We start from the raw sequence: 20,306 nt of genomic DNA on the forward strand, positions 1-20,306 counted from the left end.
GACAGTGCATGAGTCCCAAAGAAAACCAGACCACATGCTTCATACTAAAATAAGATTCCATATATAGTAGGATGAAAAAAACAGAGGGTAGGATTCAGAACTGTATGCTAATTTTCAAAATATTAACCCTACACAAATATGGCATATTTGGTAACTTATACTAATTTGAGTATTCTCATGGATTTCTATCTTAGACTGTTTTGTTGTCTTTAAAAGAAAATAACATTGTTTAAAATCTAAATATCAATTTTTCATAGCTTCTTTATCCACATTTCTTCAAATGTTTGGCATAGATGTCTGAAATTTTTACATAATCTTCAGATAATTTGGATTTTATCCCTCTAACACCCACCATTATTGTGAAAGATTGATAATGTCATTGTTTAGCATTCGCTGAATTTATGGTCTTATCAGATTCTGGAGTCATATTTTTAAATACATCTTAAATACCTAAATGTGATCAGTTTCTTGGCAATATCTTTTACAGTTATTTTATAATACACCTTCTCATTTCATTAAAATTCACTTCTCAATGTTTAATTTCAAAATTAAGTAAAAATGCTTCCATGCTCCACACTACAGGAGTGTGTTACTGTACATGTGAAATGTTGACTCTGATGGGTGTTCATGCATTTGAGAGTTCTAAATATCTCAGAATATCCTGGTACAGTCACCAGATGGTTTCTTCTAGTTCTGTAATATGTGGCAAATTTCACTTGAGGCTTTTGCGGACTGTCTGTGGCTCCTTCATCTGTGGCTAAAATGTTTGTTGCTTTTGCAGTTTGTACTGATTGCTTAAGAAAAGAATGGTTTGTTTTGCAAGGGCTGCTTTTAGTTTAGCGGGCTCTGTGCATAGTTAGCTACAATGCTTTTATTTTGTGGTGATGGTCCAGATTGTGTATTTTGGAGGCATTTATTGCATTCTTACAAATTACACATGCTGCAGAAAGGCTGTTTTTATCCATACAAGGAGAAGAGACACACACAGTACTTGACTGAATAAAAAACCTGATGAAATAGGATCACGTCTCACTGTCAAATAAAGAATAATGATGGAGTTAAGAAGGAACAAAGAAATACTTTTCTAGAGTGTGTATTCCAAGTATTAGAATATTTCCATCTTTTAAATGAGTTTAAGTCTATTTAATGTTGTTTTGACATCCTTAGCACCTTCAGGGAGAACATCAGCTTGAATGATCTGTTCTGTGATACATAAGAATAATGTTAATGTTATATTGTTATCGTATGCTATATATTATATGACCTGTAGTTTGAGCCAAGTGGTATTTATAATGTGGCCTTATTTAGATTTCAATATAGCATGTTGAAAATTTTTTCTTTTTTTCTTTGAGAAAAAACTGAGCCTCTAGAAATTCAGTAATTTGACAGTCTACATGCCTAGTAAAAGGGCCAGAATTTAAATTTATCTCTGATTGACTCCAAATTCTTTGCTCACTTTACTCTGTTCTATAATCTCCCTAAAGCAATTACTCCAATATATGTATGTTGTCAGTTTGGGAACTTCTTGTTACTGTTTATCCTCACAGGTAGTGCTGTGAACATTTTTTTAACTTAGAAAATTCAAAAAATGAAATGATAAATCTAGCCCATAAAAAGTATAATTAGCTGTTCCATCACCATCCAAAATGTCAAATGTGAACATTTATGACCAGCTTGATGTCTGATGAGTTGATGATTACTTCTCTTCCAAAGAAAGAAACAGAAAAGCCAGCACCTCCACTTGTCTATTAACTTAAATATATCAGCTGTTACATCTTATCTCTTATTAAAGAGGACATATTTCCTCAGGTAAATATTGATAAGGGCTAACGACCCAGAATAACTTTTATTCATCTCCGTTGACAGTAATGACCATGATTCTCTATGCTTTTCTAGTAACTTTTTTCATATTTGCATGCATTTATTCAATTGACTGTTAATTACTTTTCATACCTCTTTGCCCAGCTAGACTATGAGTATCTGAAGCCTTTTTTAGATTCATATTCCTGTCCTCACTGTTAGGTACATAGTACTATTTCTAGCACATGGACTTTGTAACACCTTGAATTTGCACAAAAACTGTTGCCTAAATTAATGTCTTTAAATTTAATGATGTACTGATAATATTTGAAGCTGCATTTCATCCTCATTGTCTACCTACATCAAGTATTTCAGTTACTGGGAATATCAATCTATTTTAACAAGGATATCAGAACCTCAAAATTGCTGGTAATTTAAAATAGACTTTTTTGATGATGATGATGATGATGATGATGATGATGTTGGTGAAACTGATGATTATTATCAGCAATGATCAAACTGAGGAGTAAAAATATAGCAACATGTAAAACAGTGGGTCATAATTACAAGGACAAATAAAAGACAATTATACATATATGGAGGTGAAAGAGCATGAGATTTACCTTCTGAAGATCAGGATGCCTATTTCTGCTGCTTGATAGATGAGTGATCTTGGCGCTGTCACCTAGCCTCTAAGTTTCAGTTTTAGTATCTTTAAAATGGAGAAAATAATAATTCCTACTTATAAGTATTCTAAGGATCAAACAGGATACTCCTTTTGAAAGAGCTTTATAAACTATAAGCATACAAATGCTAGCTAATATTAGTCCTGTGATTCCTGGTTCATGATGCATCAGTTAATATGTTTTTATTAACGGTCCTCTAAAAGGCCCATCTCTTCTGTTAATCTGAGGTCAAATAAACCTTTAATATCTCCTTAGACAGATTGAGATTTAATTCTTGGTGTCATGTGGACCACTAAGTACTATATATTCTTCAAGATATATTTATCCTTGGCATTTCTCACTCTGATTTCCTGCATCTGATGAATGCATTATCTTTGTTATTCACTTGATCTTTGGTATTCGCTTCCTGTATCTCTAGGTGTCTTTGTAAACATCTTCACCCTTAAGGTAGCCCTCACATTGTTTCATCTCATAAAGCAACAGGAGCACAAGGCTCTTCTGTTAAGCAGATTTCTAATGTTGATTGGGAGTAGAATTTTAGAATGCATATTAAGTAGAAGCTTACAATTGATTATCAATCATTGTTACTCTTAAAAAAGGAACAGCCATTGATTCTTGTTTACCTTAATGAATTTTTTTTGCTGTTCTGTCTATTTTAAGTGTTGGCTGCTGTCTTCCCTAGTCTTTCTCTCCACAGAGATTCTAGTTCTCCATCTTGTGACTGCTTTACCGGTTCTCTTATCCTGGCCCTTCTGGCGAAGAACCACTATACTTGCTTAACTACTCTGCAAAATGTATGACCTCCTATGTCTAAACCTATTCAACTAGACTCTGCACAGAAAATGTTTGCTTTTCAAAACTGCAGACCAATTAATGTTTTTGCTTTTAGTTTTTGCCTAAAGAGTAGAAAAGTTCTGTCTCAAAATGGAATGTGTCTTTTCTCTTGTGAACTTGAACAAACCAAAGACAGCTTTTAAACTATTGTTTCCTTATTGTTTTGCCTGTTTATGTCATAAATATTTAAGACAAAAATTATAAATGTTACGTTTCCTATTGCAGAGAGCTTAGTTTTGCCTTACTTTCTAAAAACATGAGTCAAAGTTTGTCATAAGTTATGTCTTACTTAGTTACCTATTTATTAAGCACTTACTCTGTTCCCTGCAGGCACTGTCAAATAGAATTCTAATGAGAAATGGCTGTGCAATTTTTAAGTTTGTAACATCATTTTAAAAAGGGAAAATAAATACAAATTTTAAAGTATATTTTAATTGCACATATCGAAAATTTATCATTTTAATGTATAATCACAATAAAACAGTAATGAGATATTTGATATATTTTTTGTATTATGTTTTTGAAATCTGTTTTATATTTAACATTTTGTATCTCAATTCACAGTGGCTTCAGGTGAGGATTAATAAGGACGATTACATGCAAATGCCTGGAATATATTATATTCTCCTAATGCAGTTCCTTTCTGTATAAAGGGACTATCCATTATTCCTCAATTGCCTTATCTTTCACACCTCTAGGACAGTCATAGAATACTGGCTGGGCATGGCCAGAGTTCTGTATATCTATCTGCTATTATTACTTAAGTTTAACACAGGGATTTGGAGGGGTAGGAAAACAAATAGTTGAAAATGTCTAAAGCAGTGGTATTGTTGAATTAATTATAAGTTAACAGTTATATTAATTGGAGAGAGAAAGAGAAGGAAATCAAGTTAAAAATTAAAAGAGAGAGGCCAGGACCTCTGTTTACCAAGTGTCGCTGTCTGAGGTAAATGTATCTTCAGCCCCACTTCTTGTACAAAACTGAATTGAAGGGAGAAAATAGTTTGATGAAATTATTGCAAAATCTTTTTCTATTAACAATTCCCTGAAGGGCTCATCAATACACTGGTGAGAAAAGTTTACTTTACTTATACTTTAAAAAAAAATTATGTTCTATAACAATAATGATAAAATATGGAAAATTATTTTGCCTACATAATCGATTTTTTTATTTTCGTGTTTTTATCACCAGTCCTTATTAATCCTCACCTGAAGTACTAAGGAGTAATAGCTATGTGTGGCTAGTGTCTGTAGCCCAACACAATTCCAAGCACATGTGTTTCATGTGCTTGTTTCTTATCCCATATAATTTTCACAATCGTCTGATTATTAATTCCACTGATGGATAAGGAGAAGGAAACAGAAAAATTAATTAAGTTGTTTAAAGTCACACATTGCTATGAAGACCAGAAATTGAATTTAGGTCATTGTGACTGCAGAGTTTTTTTTATCTTAACGTTATGTTTCTACTTCTAAGCTTTACTTTACTATTGTTAATATTTGTCAAAGTCTTTGATAAACTCAGAGTTAGGGACCCTTCTTTCTCTTTATACTGTTCATGTGAATTTTCAAAAGAGTGCTGAACTGACATGTCTGGGGACAAAAATATTTTTGCGGTCAGAATGTTATTATAAGAATAGATTTAGGTTGCATAAGTCCAGGCTGTTCTTTTGAAATGATGTACCTTAACATAGCCCCAAAGGGGTTTTGTCTATGCAGTTCTTGGCCTTTCTATGGAATCAATCAAAAGGGGAACTGATTTGTGGGTGGGAAGTGGTGTTGAGCTTGATGGAGAGCTTTTTGTAATTACTGGTTTCATGTTAATTTGAGGACTCAAAGTTGTATCTAGTATCGTTATTCCTTCCAAGTTATATTTGCTACTCTCCTAAGAAAATTAAAGGTAATGTTCGTGAGATAGTTAACTCTGCTTGGAACTATATTCTTTTAAACATTTATCTTAATTTTTTTTATAGTAGGAAAATTTTTTCAGGCATGTTTGTTTATTGTTTCACTAAGAATTCTAAGTAAAATTATTTAACCAGATCATTTAGTGTTATAAACACAAATGCACTTACTTTTTATACATAAGATGCCCAAAATATTTCAAATAGAAATCTAAAATATCTTTACTGACATTCTCTTGAAGTGGCCATAATAGGAAATACTCTCCCCAGGCTACAAATGAGAAATGGGGGCAGTGTGACATTTCCCAGTCTCCAGGGCTCTTGGTGATGGAACTGATGCAAACTTCAAGTGGGTTTGATCAGCAGGCATTGCGTATGCAGTTCTTCTCTAGTAACTGTTCTTCCTAGATTTCTTGGAATTCTTCTGGTTGCATCATGCCCATTGATATGTTACTGGTCTTTGTCAATTCTCAGTGTAAAACTGGGAGATATGCTGAAAAGCAGGGTGACAGCCACATGTCGCTTGCTGACTGGCTGTATGAGGGATGTAGTACAAAGTCATGTGTAGTTTACAGATGATGGAATAAGTTCCATATGTTCCCCATGCAGGCAGTCTTTGTATACACAGTAAGGGCTTTCCCAGTGCCTATATTTAATTTCCACACAAAATATGGGCTTTCCTAAAATGCTCACCACATTTTACTGTGTGCATAGTTTGGAATATTTTCCCTTATGAATCACACATTGAGAAAAATAGTGCTTTACCTACCTAAATTATTTATTTACAGAGCACAGTTTTCTCTTCTTTCTCCTTCTCCTTCTTCTTTTCTTTCTAACAAACTCATGCTCAAGTTTTGGCTAAAACAACAACAAAAAAGAGTAGATTGATTTTGCCACTGCCTTCCCACTGTCACTAGCCTCCCAACTTTACCATTGCTCTTTTGTCTGGGACTGCCATTCAACCAACTGTGGAAGTCCTGTGTCATCCACATGTAACATATAATCCGTCAGTACCCAGTGGCCCAATTCTAAACACCCAGGAAAATAAGATTGCCCAGACTTTCTTCTTTGTCCAGGCTTATCAGTCTGGAAATTGGATCCTATGAATAGAATACCCAGTACACACCTGACCTAGTGAGCTGTGGCTAAGGGGCAGTTTTGTATAAGAAGTGGGGCTGAAGATACATTTAACTCAGACAACGACACTTGGTAAACAGAAGTTCTGGCCTCTCCTAATTTTTAACTTGATTTCCTTCTCTTTCTCTCTCCAATTAATATAACTGTTAATTTACAATTAATTCAACAATACCACTGCTTTAGACATTTTCAACTATTTGTTTTCCTACCCTTCCAAATTCCTGTGTTAAACTTTAGTAATAATAGCAGATATACAGAAGTCTGGCCATGCCCAGCCAGTATTCTATGACTGTCCTAGAGGTGTGAAAGATAAGGCAATTGAGGAATAATGGATAGTCCCTTTATACAAAAATGAACTGCATTAGGAGAATATAATATATTCCAGGCATTTGCATGTAATCATCCTTATTAATCCTCACCTGAAGCCACTGAGGAGGATATTATTCATCTTCATTTTGCATTTGATTAAACAGGCTCAGAAACAAGTTACTTGGATTACCATCAGCAGCTAGTTATGGGCAACAGTGTAATTTGAGTTCAGATCTCTCCATTACTGCAACTCCTGCTTTTTTGCTACATTCCTCTGTGTTTTAAGCAGAAACTCAATCTACCTGAGAAAGTAAGCAGGCTTTCCTTCTTTGCTCAATTTAACTTTCTTTGCAAACATTACTGATAACCAGAGAGTTACTGGAGAGAATACACCTCTCCTTCCATCTACTACCATTCCAATTCCCTAAAGAAAGAAAAAATGTTGGATTGAAGGGGGAATATAGTTTGATGAAATCATTGCAAAATCTTTTTCTATTAACAATTCCCTTAAGGGCTCATCAATATACTGGTGAGAAAAGTTTACTTTTCTTATACTTAAAAAAAAAATTATGTTCTATAGCAATAATGATAAAATATGGAAAAATTTTTTGCCTACACAATCGATATTTTTATTTTTGTATTTTTATCACCAATAATTCATAAAAGTACATATCAATTATCAACATTAGTATAACTTTTTTCTGAACTCCAAATGATTTAAATAGTTATGTTAGAATGGCCATTTGTATCCAACTGTGATTTCCCCTGTTTTTTTAATCATTGAAAAAAGAAAGTATTATCAAGACCCTCTTATCAATCTAATTGATATCACTGTTTATCAGGATCCTGTGCCTTAAAAATTACAGATTATTTTAACAATATTTTTTTGCATTTAACATTATATTATTTGAAGCTTGTTCTGATTTCACTTTCCAAATCTTCCCCTACAAATATCTTTCCTGTTTCTGTAGCCACCTTAAGGGAATTTGGCAAGAAAAAGTAGAGAAAGAATAAAAGACATATGAATCACTTCCTAACCTGCAATTAACACATGGAGAGAAAATTTAGTGAAAACAATAATTCCTCAGGCATATGTGGTTTTTGTTTTTAAGCCAACATAGTTTCCCTCTGAGTTCATTAGCTGCCATTTTGTAAATGAATCTTTTGTTTGCAAGGATCAACTTCAAGTGTTTTAGCAAATTAGAATTCATACGGCTCCTATTTAATTTAAGAGTATACTCTGTACTTGATCTACAGGATTGTTAAAGAACTACCTTCCTTGGCAAAGCCCCAGGAAATCACTGTGAAACCATTTCTCTGGGAAAAGCAACCTTTAATATTTGGTCTATTCATAAAGCATATACATACTTGTTACCAATATTTTATGACCATGCCAAAAATTAGTTCTAAATTCCACTATGTCCACTATGTGAGTGATCTTCAAATTATAGGTAGACCACCATTTAGTGGGTGGGTTAAGATATCAATTTAGTTGATAGTAGTGAGCACTGAAAAGACAATATCAGAATACATTATACAGGTAAGCATTATAAGTTGGTAGTAGTAAGCATTAAATTGAAAAATATTAACATGCATTACTCAAAGTAAAACTAAACTCCCTGTTGTGAAACATTTTTTTTCAATTACAAATGCATGTCTGTTTATATATGGATGTGTGTGTGTATAAATCACTCTGTAAAATAGATTTTATTGTGGATCACTGTAAAAATGTTTGAAGGTCACGGAAATAAGTTAACATGAATTTTAAATATAAGTATTTTATTTTCTTTGTTGCTTTAGAGACTGGGGTACTAAATAAAAGATCTATTTTCTGTATGGCTAAATGTAATCAACAGGTCAGAGATGCACAATCTTAGATTTCTTGTACTTGTTGAGATCTTTGGCAAGTGTGTTTTTAAACTATTGGTAAAAAATAGTGTCTGGATTAATTTTGTGCTCCTGAAAAATTTACTGTACAATTTTTTGTATTCCCCAAGAAAAGTAGGTTGAACAATTTACAGAAAAACCAAAGGATACAAATAAATCAAAATTGGACTATGTAGATATTTATATACAGTTGATTCCTGAACATGTGAGGATTAGGGTTATGGACCCTCATGCATTTGAAAATCTGCATAACTTTTGACTTCTCAAAAACTTAACTACTAATACTTACTATTGATTTTATGGTAGAAAATGATAAAATAGACTACTTATCTATATATATTTTATGCACTCATGACATACCTTTTTCTTAAATTTCCAATATTTCCTGGCTCTACGATTAGTTCATCTGTGAGTTTTTTTTTTAATTGTTGCAAATCTTCAAAAAACTTCTCTATATTTATTGAAGAAAATCTGGACCTGCACAGTTTAAACCTGTGGTGGTGTTCAAGTGTCATATATATGTGTATGCTTTGGGACAGAAATCTTGAACTTACATCAAGATAAAAAACAATTTATTAATGGTAACATATTTTTAAAAATCTAGTGTTTGGAGGAATAATAACCTTACAGTATTACAGTCTATATAAATATTGCATATAATGGCTTAAATATTAAAACTCTTGCATAGGAAGAATGGTACTCATATTTCCATTTACAGCTTGCAAACAATCTAAAAGTCTCTTTTTCTGAAAAGATGTAAAAGCCATCAAAATTCTATTTCCCCTAAGGAGCTCAGGGATGAACATAGCGAATGTATAAGCATCTGAAAGAACACTGATAGGCAGTGGTTAGTGAGATTTCAATGAGAGATAAGAAAAGGCCTAATTAAGTAAAACAAAGCTAGATTAATGAGAAAACAGTAGTAGGGATTGTGAAGTTGTTAAATAAAATAACAACTTCCTAGAGATCAGTTTATGGAAACTTTGTCATTTATGTTATTAACTTTGAATATATATATCTAATTTTTATATAAGGCAGAAACATCTCACTTTTGCTATGGAACAAACTGCAACAAACATAAAAAAAGAGTCTGGGCAGAGAATGAAGAAGGGAAAAATCAAGAGTGACTAGTAGAGAGATGATCCATATGGCAGAGATACCTCTAGTTCTTATATGGGATACAATAGTAATTATTATCAAATGCCTCTGTATATTGTTAATAGCCTATCAGAAACAACACAACTTTATTATAATATAGAAAGAATATAGTGATATTTTTATGGTATACATTCCATCATTCTCAATAGATATTTTTATATTTTCTATCAAGCCCTATGGTTAAAAAATTCCTTTCAAATATATGAATTACCAACCAGTGACTCCAGTCAACATTTTGGTTTTCAGAATGAGTAACACTCAGTTAGGAGCATTTAAAAATTTTTCTTGTTAAAGGAAATAACCGTAATTATTCTGATTCCTAAAAATCATTAATGAAATATTTTACATCTCTTTTTTATACTAAATGTTTGAAATAAAGAGAAAAAAATCTAAATATAATAAACTGAGATTCACTTCCTTATGGGATAATACAATGAGGTAAGTCATGCATGTATTTGGAGTCTCAGAAAAGAACATTTTGAATAATGAACTTTATTATTAGAGAAGTTTTGGGTTCACAGCAAAATTGAGTTAAAGCAACAGAGCGTTCCCATATTTTTCCTGTCCCCATGACCTCCCTCACTATTAATAGAACACACCAAAGTGGGACATTAGTTATAATTGATGAACTTACCTTGACATGTCATAATCACCAAAGCCCATAGTTTACATTAGGGCTCACTCTGGGGATTGTATACTCTATGCATTTCCATAAATGCTTATCATCAGCTATTGTAGTCTCATACAGAATACCTGCATTCCTCAAAATCCTCAGTGATTTGCCTATTCATCCCTCCCGCCGGCCTCTGACAAACACTAATCTTTTTACCTTTTCCATAGTTTTATCTTTTCCAGGATGTCATATAGGTGGAATCACACAGTATGTAGCCTCTTTAGATTAGTTTCTTACTCTTAGTAATATATATTTAAGTTTCCTCCACATCTTTACATAGTTGATAGCACATTTCTTGTTAACACTAATATTCCATAATCTGGATGTACCGCAGTTTATTCCCACTCTCCTACTGGTCGGTGTCTTGATTATTCCCAAGTTTCGGCAGTTTACAGTAAAGCTACTATAAACATCATTGTGCAGGTTTTTGTGTGGATGTGTTTTCAATTCATTTGGGTATATACCACAGAGCATGATTGCTGGATTATTAGGTAAGGGCACATTTAGTTTTGTAAGAAATGGCCAAACTGTTTTCCAAAGTAACTGTACTATTTTGCAACTCCATCAGTAATGAGTGAAAGTTCCTGTTGTTCGATATCTTTACAAGCACTTAGTATTGTCTGTGTTCTGGATTTTGGCCATTCTAATAGGTGTGTAGTGATATCTTATTGTTGTTTTAATTTGCAATTCCCTAATGATATAAAATTTTGTACATCTTTCATATGCCAACCTGCCATCTGTATATCTTCTTTGGTGAGGAAGAACGTCAAATTTGATGAAAACTATTAACCTAATAGAAAAACTGCAGTGAATCTCAAGAAACACCATATGACCACTGCCATCACCTCCACACAATAACCATATTTTGAAAACGGAAACAAAGAGAACGTCTTAAAAGCAGCTGGAAAAAAATGACACATTATATGCATAAATAAAGATACAAATTATGGCAGACTTGTCAGAAGCAATGTAAGCCAAAAGGATAAGAAATGGCATCTCTAAAATACTGAAAAGGAGCTCTCAACCTCGAATTCTATACCCGGATTCTGTTCATGAAGAAATAACTGCTATATGACTCCCACCCTTCTTGAACAACTAAAAAATTAAGTGAAATACATTAATTGTGTTTTTAGAAATTAATTAACAGGCATCTAAGGGAAGGGAAGAAGCATTTGCCCACATCTTTACAATGTCTGACCCCATGCAAACTGCTACTTTCCTCTCTGGTCGATGTGCTCCTGTTCATAAGGTTGATAGCTGCACTTTATACCTTACCATTATCATCCTGTAGTGGCTTAGGTCCTACATCTCATAGGTAGTTTTGCCTATTTGCTTCTCGCTTAGCTGCTATCTCTCATAATTAGCAATTTATACTTAGCTTTGTGGGATATCATTTTTAGCCACTGCAGTTTGTTTATAATGAATTTTTTCTTAATATAATGTTTTTATATTGATTGCATGTTGAAATGAGACTATTTTGTATATACATGGTTACATAAATTACATGGTAAAATTATTTTTACCACTTTATTTTTACAGATTCAATGTGGCTACAATAGATTTAAAATTATACATATTTCATATTATATTTCTGTTAGGTAGCACTTCTTTAGAGAAATAACAGAACAATTTGAAATCTGTATGGAAAAAATTTACCATGGCCTTTATCTGAAATCATCATAAAAATTAACTCTGATTATATCATCTATCTAAACATAAATACCCAAAGTATAACACATCTAGAAGAAAACAAAGGGAAATAAGTGATCTTAGAAGAAGAAGATAATTTTTATATAAGAAGAAAAGTACAAGACATAAAAGAAGATACTGATAATTTGGAATATATCAAAATTAAAAATTTCAGCCCTGTGAAGATCAAAATTAATAAAATCAACAGGTAGGACACATACTTAGAAAAATGTTTGCAATATCAGTATCTGACAAATAACTTGAATATAGAATAAACAAAGAATTCTTGTAGTTTGAAAATAAAAAGACAATCTAATGGGAGAAAATGGCAAAATATATAAACAGGCACTTAAAAATAAAGAAGATACACAAAAAGGCAATTGCATCTGCAAAAGTACTCTAAATATACTTAGTCATCAAAGATGTAGAAATTACAATTATAATGATACCACTACATTTATCTTTAAAATTTAGAAGACAGATAATACCATGTCTTGGCATGAACTAGAGAAATGTGGACACTGACACATCACTAATGGGCTTGTAGAACGCACAACCACTTTACAAAACAGTTTGACAATTCCTTATAAAGTTAAATATACATTTACTTATGATGCAGCAATTACATGCTTAAGTATTTATCCAATAGAAATGAAGGCTTATGTCACACAAATTTGTACACAGAATTTTGTATCACCATTATTCATAATAACTAAAACAGCTTACACCTAAATGCCCAAGAAGACTTAAGTGGGTAACCAAGTTGTATATACATACAATGGAATATCACACAGTAATAAAAAGATTGAATTGTGATGAAGGCAACAGGGTTGAATCTCAGAAACATTATGTTGAGAAAAAGAAGACAGACATGAAACAGTATGTACTTTATGTTTCTGTTTAAATGAATTTCTAGAAAAGGCAAAGTTAATCTACAGTGACAGAAAGCACACCAGTGGCTGCCTGTACCAGGTATGGAGTGTGCTATGACTGCTAAGGGGGAAGAGAAAACACTTTGGGGTGATAGGAAAATTGTCTACTTTAATGTAATAAAAGTAACACAAATATTTACATTTATGAAAATCATTGATGGGTACAGTTAATTTTATATGTGTTATACACCACAAAGCATTTCATCTAATAAAAATAACTGTGAAAAGATAAGTAAAGGACAAAGTACCCTGAAAGCCAAGTTGAGCTACAAGAAAGTTACAGCAACAAAGATAATCAAGTTGCTCCTAATTAAAAACAAAAACAAAAACAGGAAAATGAACACAAACTAGAGAATAGAGACTGTATTTTAATAGCAAATTTTCTAACAATTAGAGCTTCCTAAAAATGAATAAGCCTCCTTTTGAGTTGGCGATTTCCTTCTCTGGGAGGACATGCAAGCTGATAATCATTGTTCAGGTATATTGTAGAAATAAAGATTGAAGTTAGTATTAGGCAATCTTAAAGACAATTCAACACTATTAGAACCCATGGTAGAGTTCTGCATACAATGTTTTCTAGAATATCCCTTATCAATAGTTCAATTGTAGTCTCCAGTGCTGCATATGTAGGCAACAATTTAGATCTGTGCACTATTAAGAGTCCTGTAATGTGGAAGATGGACAAAAATGTAGAAAAATAGAAGTTCCATGAAAGAGATATCCCCGAAACTCTTATGTGACATAGAAGCAGTGTTACATTCCTAATGTGTTATCTCTTTCTGAAATATTTGTTAACTGGGAACAATTATAATAATTACTTAAGTCATGACTTATTGATAGAAGAATATCAGTTATTCCTAAAATATTTGGAGGTGATTTTAACATGAAGGTATTTCTTAGAATATCTTCAGTGAACTTCTAAAACATGTCTTTCAAAACCCAAATGTACTTAGCATCATGTTTAATAAACAATCCAGGAAAACCTCAAGTAAAAATGTGAATGTTGCTGATCATTCTCCATTTAAAATTTTGTAAGCGTCAGCATTTTTCCATAAGCATATGTAATTGACTGTGGACTATGCAAAGGCTGGCTTTACCTGGCTTTGGGATCCATCAGATATGGCAATTAAAATGTACCACTCTCCTCCATTACCAGTCTCACTGTGCATACTTCTGCTGGTGAACATAGCACGGCTCAATTTGAACTTAAGGTTCAAGGTACTGGAACTAAATAAGACAGTTCTATCTCTTTTCCCTTCTTCTCCCTTAGAGTTTTTGAGCTCAGGGATTTGTAAAATGCAAGTATTAAACCAAATTAATAGTAAAATGGATCATTAATTTTAGAGAAAACAATCCCAGCTTCCATTTACCCTGAAGTATAAACTGCCTATCTGAGAAGCAGCTCAAATTTAAATCATGTCGGAGCTGTTGTCTTTCTGAGTTTTAGTTTGGAACTCTCACTCAAAGTCATTGCTTCTCATTCATAAGTGGCTCAATATAGATAGCAGATTATGTGGTTCAGCAGAGGCCTTGATGACCAACAGTGCTATTGCTCCACTTTTCCAAAAGGTTGCATACCTTTTCCCTCAGGCACATTGCAGTGTTAAAGTCTCTGATACCACACAGCACATTTTTAATCTTAACTACATCTCCTAATTTGGTTAGCAATCTACTCCACTTTGTGCAAGATATTAAAAAAAATATTTAATTGCATTTATTGAGACTATACTATCAACAAGCATTCATTTTTAAAGCTCAAATCCTGAATACTTGCTGTCTGCTGTGCAAGAAATATTTACTCCTTTACTCCCTCGCCCCCCTATCTATCTCAAACACCATTTAAGAAGGTACTTCATCAGGGACATCTTTCCTTATCCTTCTAGATGATAATATGGTTCCCTGATACATGGCTCAGAGTAGCTTATTTATGTTTACTAGATTTGGTAATTATTCATTAGGCTGTAGGCTCTTGAAAAATATGGACAGTGCTTGCTTTTGCCAACCTTGTATTTCTGGCATCTAATGCAGTGTCTAGGACATACTGGATGGTCTATAATATTTAATGATTAATGAATAAATGAGTGAATTAATGTGTTAGTGACAAGATACATGGATAAACAGTATTTGCAATATATGACATAGTCATTTCAAAAATGCTCATCCCTTTATATGTATCTTTATACCTTTCTCTTCAGGTATCTTAGAACTAAATTTATTTAATTTTATCAGCAGAGATATAGGATTTAATTTTAGTAAATGTTTATAATATGTAGAAAAACATTTATAAATGAGTAAGCACTGTGTCAAGGCAACAGAGAATAAAAATAAAAGCTATTACTATATTCTTGATTCAAGTCATACACAATATTATTTATTATATACTATATTACACACATACACATGCATTCTTACTAGCATGGTATCACCTACATTATTATAATTTCCATTTCTTTCCCAATTCCTTTAAAGTCTGTATCTGACCTATGGTCTTATTGAATTGTATTGTCTAAACCACTACTCCAATTTGTCAAGGTCATATTAAGGTCTTGTTGAATTTTGATCTTGACATTCAAAGTGTTAATCAGTCTTTACAACTAAAGAGAACTGTAAATTACTAAGTTCACAGACATTTCCATCATCTGAGTCACTGATGAAAATATTAAATAGCCTCTGGCCCAAGACTGACCTCTACATAATAAAACTTCTGTCCGCTTTGGTTGACAAAGAACTATTAACAAATTTGATTGTTCTCCCTACTTTGATTCCAATGAATAGGTCTATGGTACTGATTCATTTTTATCAATTTGTCAATGAATTCAATTATTAAATATTTTTGTAATATTAGTATTTAATGTCTGATGTCAAATAATGGATAAAAATACTAACATTAATGAATACTACTTGGAAAGTAAATTAATAATTGTAAGGACAGTTAACATAAATCTTTAATCTGCTGTTGTGTTTATTACCCTCTGCATTTTTTCCATTTTGCTACTTTGTTACTTTCTGAATATACCAGCTTCATGCATGATGTCCCTCCCTAGCTGTTGTGCCATAAAGAAGTCTTTGTAATTATAGGTGATCATCTTTGATGGAAAATAGGATAAGTGTGCCTGTGCATTCTGGATCACAAATCCACCTCTTGAGCAGTGAAATGATTTTACTTGTTGCTTGATTATGGATCCTTCTTCCTCTGAATAAATAAGACTTTATGCAGTCATCTGTTCACAGTTCTGCCTCCCTCTATCAGACTGTGTACTTCTAAAAGACAAGTGAATAACATTCATCTTTGATCCCCAGTGTTTAACACACATAGTAAATGTTCAGTAAATACTTGAATAGTAAATTAAACATCAATATGCCATAAAGTAGGAAAATCTGGAATTGTGAATGGCCAATGGAGGGAGAATTAAAGGGACTGTGAATTCTAAGAACAACATAGGATGGAATGGGTAAGCATTAAAGGGCCTGACTACTTGACAACAAGTATATATTCAATTTTGAAATTCTGTGTTATGAGCATTCCTGGATACACTTTGAAATGAATAGATAGGAATTCTTTTTTCTGATAAGGGGACTGTGTGGGTCTCCATTCTCATGGCCTCCCTTGCTTCCTAAGAATATTTCTTAATATCTTAATATAATCATTATCAGGAAGCCAAGAGATTTCAAAGGAAAATGACAAATAATAGAAATTGTTCTCATTTTCTAGTGCTTGGAAAAATACATAAGAAAATGTTTATTTAAATATTTCAACCAGATGTATGTTTCACAGGATTTTACTTGGCTTACAAAAGATAAAAATCATTAAATAAGCAATATGATAAAATGCATATATATGTGTGCAAAATGATCATTCATTTTAAATTTGGAAATAATATATATTCCCATGACTGATTTGCAAACTTTCAATATTAAGAACTAAGCTTCTGTCTTCCTAAATCTTTTGTGGTCCCATTTTAATAACTCTGAATATTATTTGACTTGAAACACTCTAGATATTTTCCAACAAACAGCAGATTACATATTTAAATATTTGCAATAAATTATAGTTAAAGTAGTTAAAAAATAGTTCAATCATGGCTGCTACAACTTACTGTATTTCATTTGTGCCTGTGCAAAATATATTGTAATAATTTTTATTTTATTTGCTGTTTTCTCTATGACTAAACTCTTTTTTTCAGTAAGAAATATTGATTTTGATATCCAGTCTTCAAATTTGCCTTTAAATAAATTTCTTCTTTTATTTTCCCCTATTCTGGAAGCTAAATTTTTATGAGAAAATATGTTTCCACAAATACTGATCGTCTTCATACTAGAAATACAATTACTTTGCATTTTGGAAATGTGCCATTGTTTTTAGGAAGGCTAAACACAAATGCCATTTTTAGTAGAAAGTGAAAAATGTATACTTTGTGGTGAGTTCAAAAGAGATTATTCCAATAGTACTAATATATTTCAAGAAAATAGATAAGAATTTTCAGACTAATTGTGTGTGTGATAACCATCAATTAAAGACATAAAATGAATGCCTGCTATTTTATAACATAATTAAGCAAAAGAAAGGTTGTGCATTCTAGCATATTCTTTAAAAATAATTGGCTCATTAACTGAGCTAATATCATTCTTATTTCTAGATTCTAATTGAAGAGTGTATGGAAATAGTAAGGTGAACTCATTGTACAACACACATAAGTGTGAGACAATTACAATTTCTGCATAAATGCCCATATTATTTGAAACCTTATTAATACTGTGGTAGAGAACAGCTAATCATTCCATGAAAGAATTTCACATATGAATGCTGCACATGTGTGCACATACATATACAAACACATGAAATAAAGCAATGTAGATGAATTTCAACTTTTACTCCTCTCCACTCCCATTTTCCCTTTTCTTAGATAACTGGTATCATGAATTTGAAATGAATACTTCCTATTCATGCTTTAATATTTTTATCATACTGAAATGAGCTATGAATAATATATGACTCTTTGAGTTTTAAAAATTTGTATATATGTCATCATGCCAAATATGTAATCCTGAAAGTCATTTATAACACATATACTTAATTTTTCAACTAAAGTATGACATTGAATCTTAAAAAGCATTTACCTGTGTTTTCTGTAAATCACATGTAACTGGAATTTTAAATCCACTTTTATTTCTTTGAAAACAAATGTATTTTAATCATTGATATATGTTGACTTATTTGTCCTTTATTTTCCATGTTTAATCCTTTGCTGTATTATCCTTGTTTAATCACATTTTTCATTATTTTTATAATCTACCTTTTTATGAATCATATGGTCAGTATTCACTTTTACTGGTTCCTGAAAATTTCAACTTATAAATTCTAAAACTTTTCATTCTCATCTTCTTCCTGTACAGCTTATAGGCCCCCCAGATTTGAACTCTGGCTTCCAGTATTTCGGTATGTTATTAGTGTTTTCATTCTAATTTGCCTACTCTCTATTTACTATTATTATTTTTTATGCTCAACAGTTATATATATTTTTCCTCAAATTATTAATTTCTTAGCTTATTACTATGTAGTGAACCGTACTTCTTTTTGAGTTTACTTTTTTTCTTAGTGAAGAACATTCTTTGTACAACGGTCTCCAATCTTGGCTAAAACACATAGAATCATGTGAGAAGTTTATAAAATTCCCAGCATCTAAGCACTACTCCAGACTGATAAAGTAAATTCTCAGAATGTTGAGTTAAGGCATCAGAGTATTTTTTTAATGCTCTCCAGAAAAGTCTGATAACTGCCTCTACTGCTTTAGACATTTTATTTGAGGGGGTGGTTACAGTTGCCTATGGTAATTCTTCTTTGTTTCTCTATAAATGACAATGTATTTACGTCCTTCTCCTGAATGATTTTTAAATTAGGTGTAGAATTTTAATTTGGATATCTAGATGTCCTCAGTACTTTGAAGATATTACTCTATTGTCTTCTAGCATCTATTTTCCTTTTGAGAAGACAACAGATATTTAAACTTACTCCTTTAAAACAAGGCATATTGTTTCCAGTTTCCCCTTGAATTTCTTGGCTTCAGCCCTTGCTCACTATATATTGAATGATTTTTCCCCTTAAATTCTTGGACTAGGGATTTCTCCTCCTCTCCCAACCTTTTATTATAAGTTTGTTCACTTATTGTTTGTTCATTTGCTTTTTATATGTTGCTATGTACAAAAGCAACATATCAAAACAAATTAATGTATGACAATGTGTCTAGATTAGGAGGAAGATTTCTAATACTCATTTAGCCAATCCTGTTGACTGAAAGCATTTCCCTTTCTTTCCAATTTTTACAATTAATTTAAATGTTATGAGTCTTATATTTAGTATACTCTTCACCTTTCTTGAAATATCTATGCTTGATGAAAATAGAACTTGATTTGTGACAAGGACTGCATTTCCTACATGCAACTTCATGCAGAGTTCTAGCTTATGCCATATGCATAGAATTAGCATCATCTCTTTTTTAAAAACTCACTTTAGTTTTACTTACAGCAGATTAGCTGTCCTGAAACCCTTTTACACCTCAATGAATCCAATTGCTTGGACATAAAGTAATAGATTTCTTCAACACAGAGGCATTTGTCTTCACAGACAGAATTTTTATTCTTTGCATGTTTCCATGTTATATACCCAGTGTAACATGAGGGGAGAGAATTTTTTGAATGCTACATATAATAAAGAATCCAGCAAAATGGTGTCATTTAGGGTTTTGTTTTTCATTATTTATATAATGAGCAATTATAATAGTAATATATATGATGATTTCTACCTATAGCAGTCTCAGTTTTTTTCTTAAATGCAAGAGAAGGCCCGTCACACTCTGTTTGTCAGTTTGGCTTTAAGGTTTTCATTCCGTTGGCTAGAAGACAGATAAAGGGGATTATGAACAGAACTGAGCCTGGTTTCTGCTAATCTCCAACTTGAATTCTTTCAAGGGTTGCAAAATATGATTCAAGTATTTCACAAACCTTTTCTGACCTGAGCCAGACTTTGTCATCCGTCTGGTGTATATGCCATCATGGGTGGATTTGGAACTGACATTTTATATCTCTGATTTCAACTGTATAAATATTTGTTTAGAGTGACTATCAACCTAGCACACAGGCACTGTTCCCTCTGATGAATAGATGATAGAATAGTTCTTAGCCAGGGCCCCATGGATTGGGCAGGCACAAATTATCAGCAAGGAGGCAAATTTTCAGTGAACTCAGATTTTACATATTCCATAGACAAAATGTAGAGCAGTTGCTTCTATACCAAAACAAT

This window comes from Manis pentadactyla, chromosome 3 (genome assembly GCF_030020395.1).
Source record: "Manis pentadactyla isolate mManPen7 chromosome 3, mManPen7.hap1, whole genome shotgun sequence".
NCBI lineage: Eukaryota > Metazoa > Chordata > Mammalia > Pholidota > Manidae > Manis > Manis pentadactyla.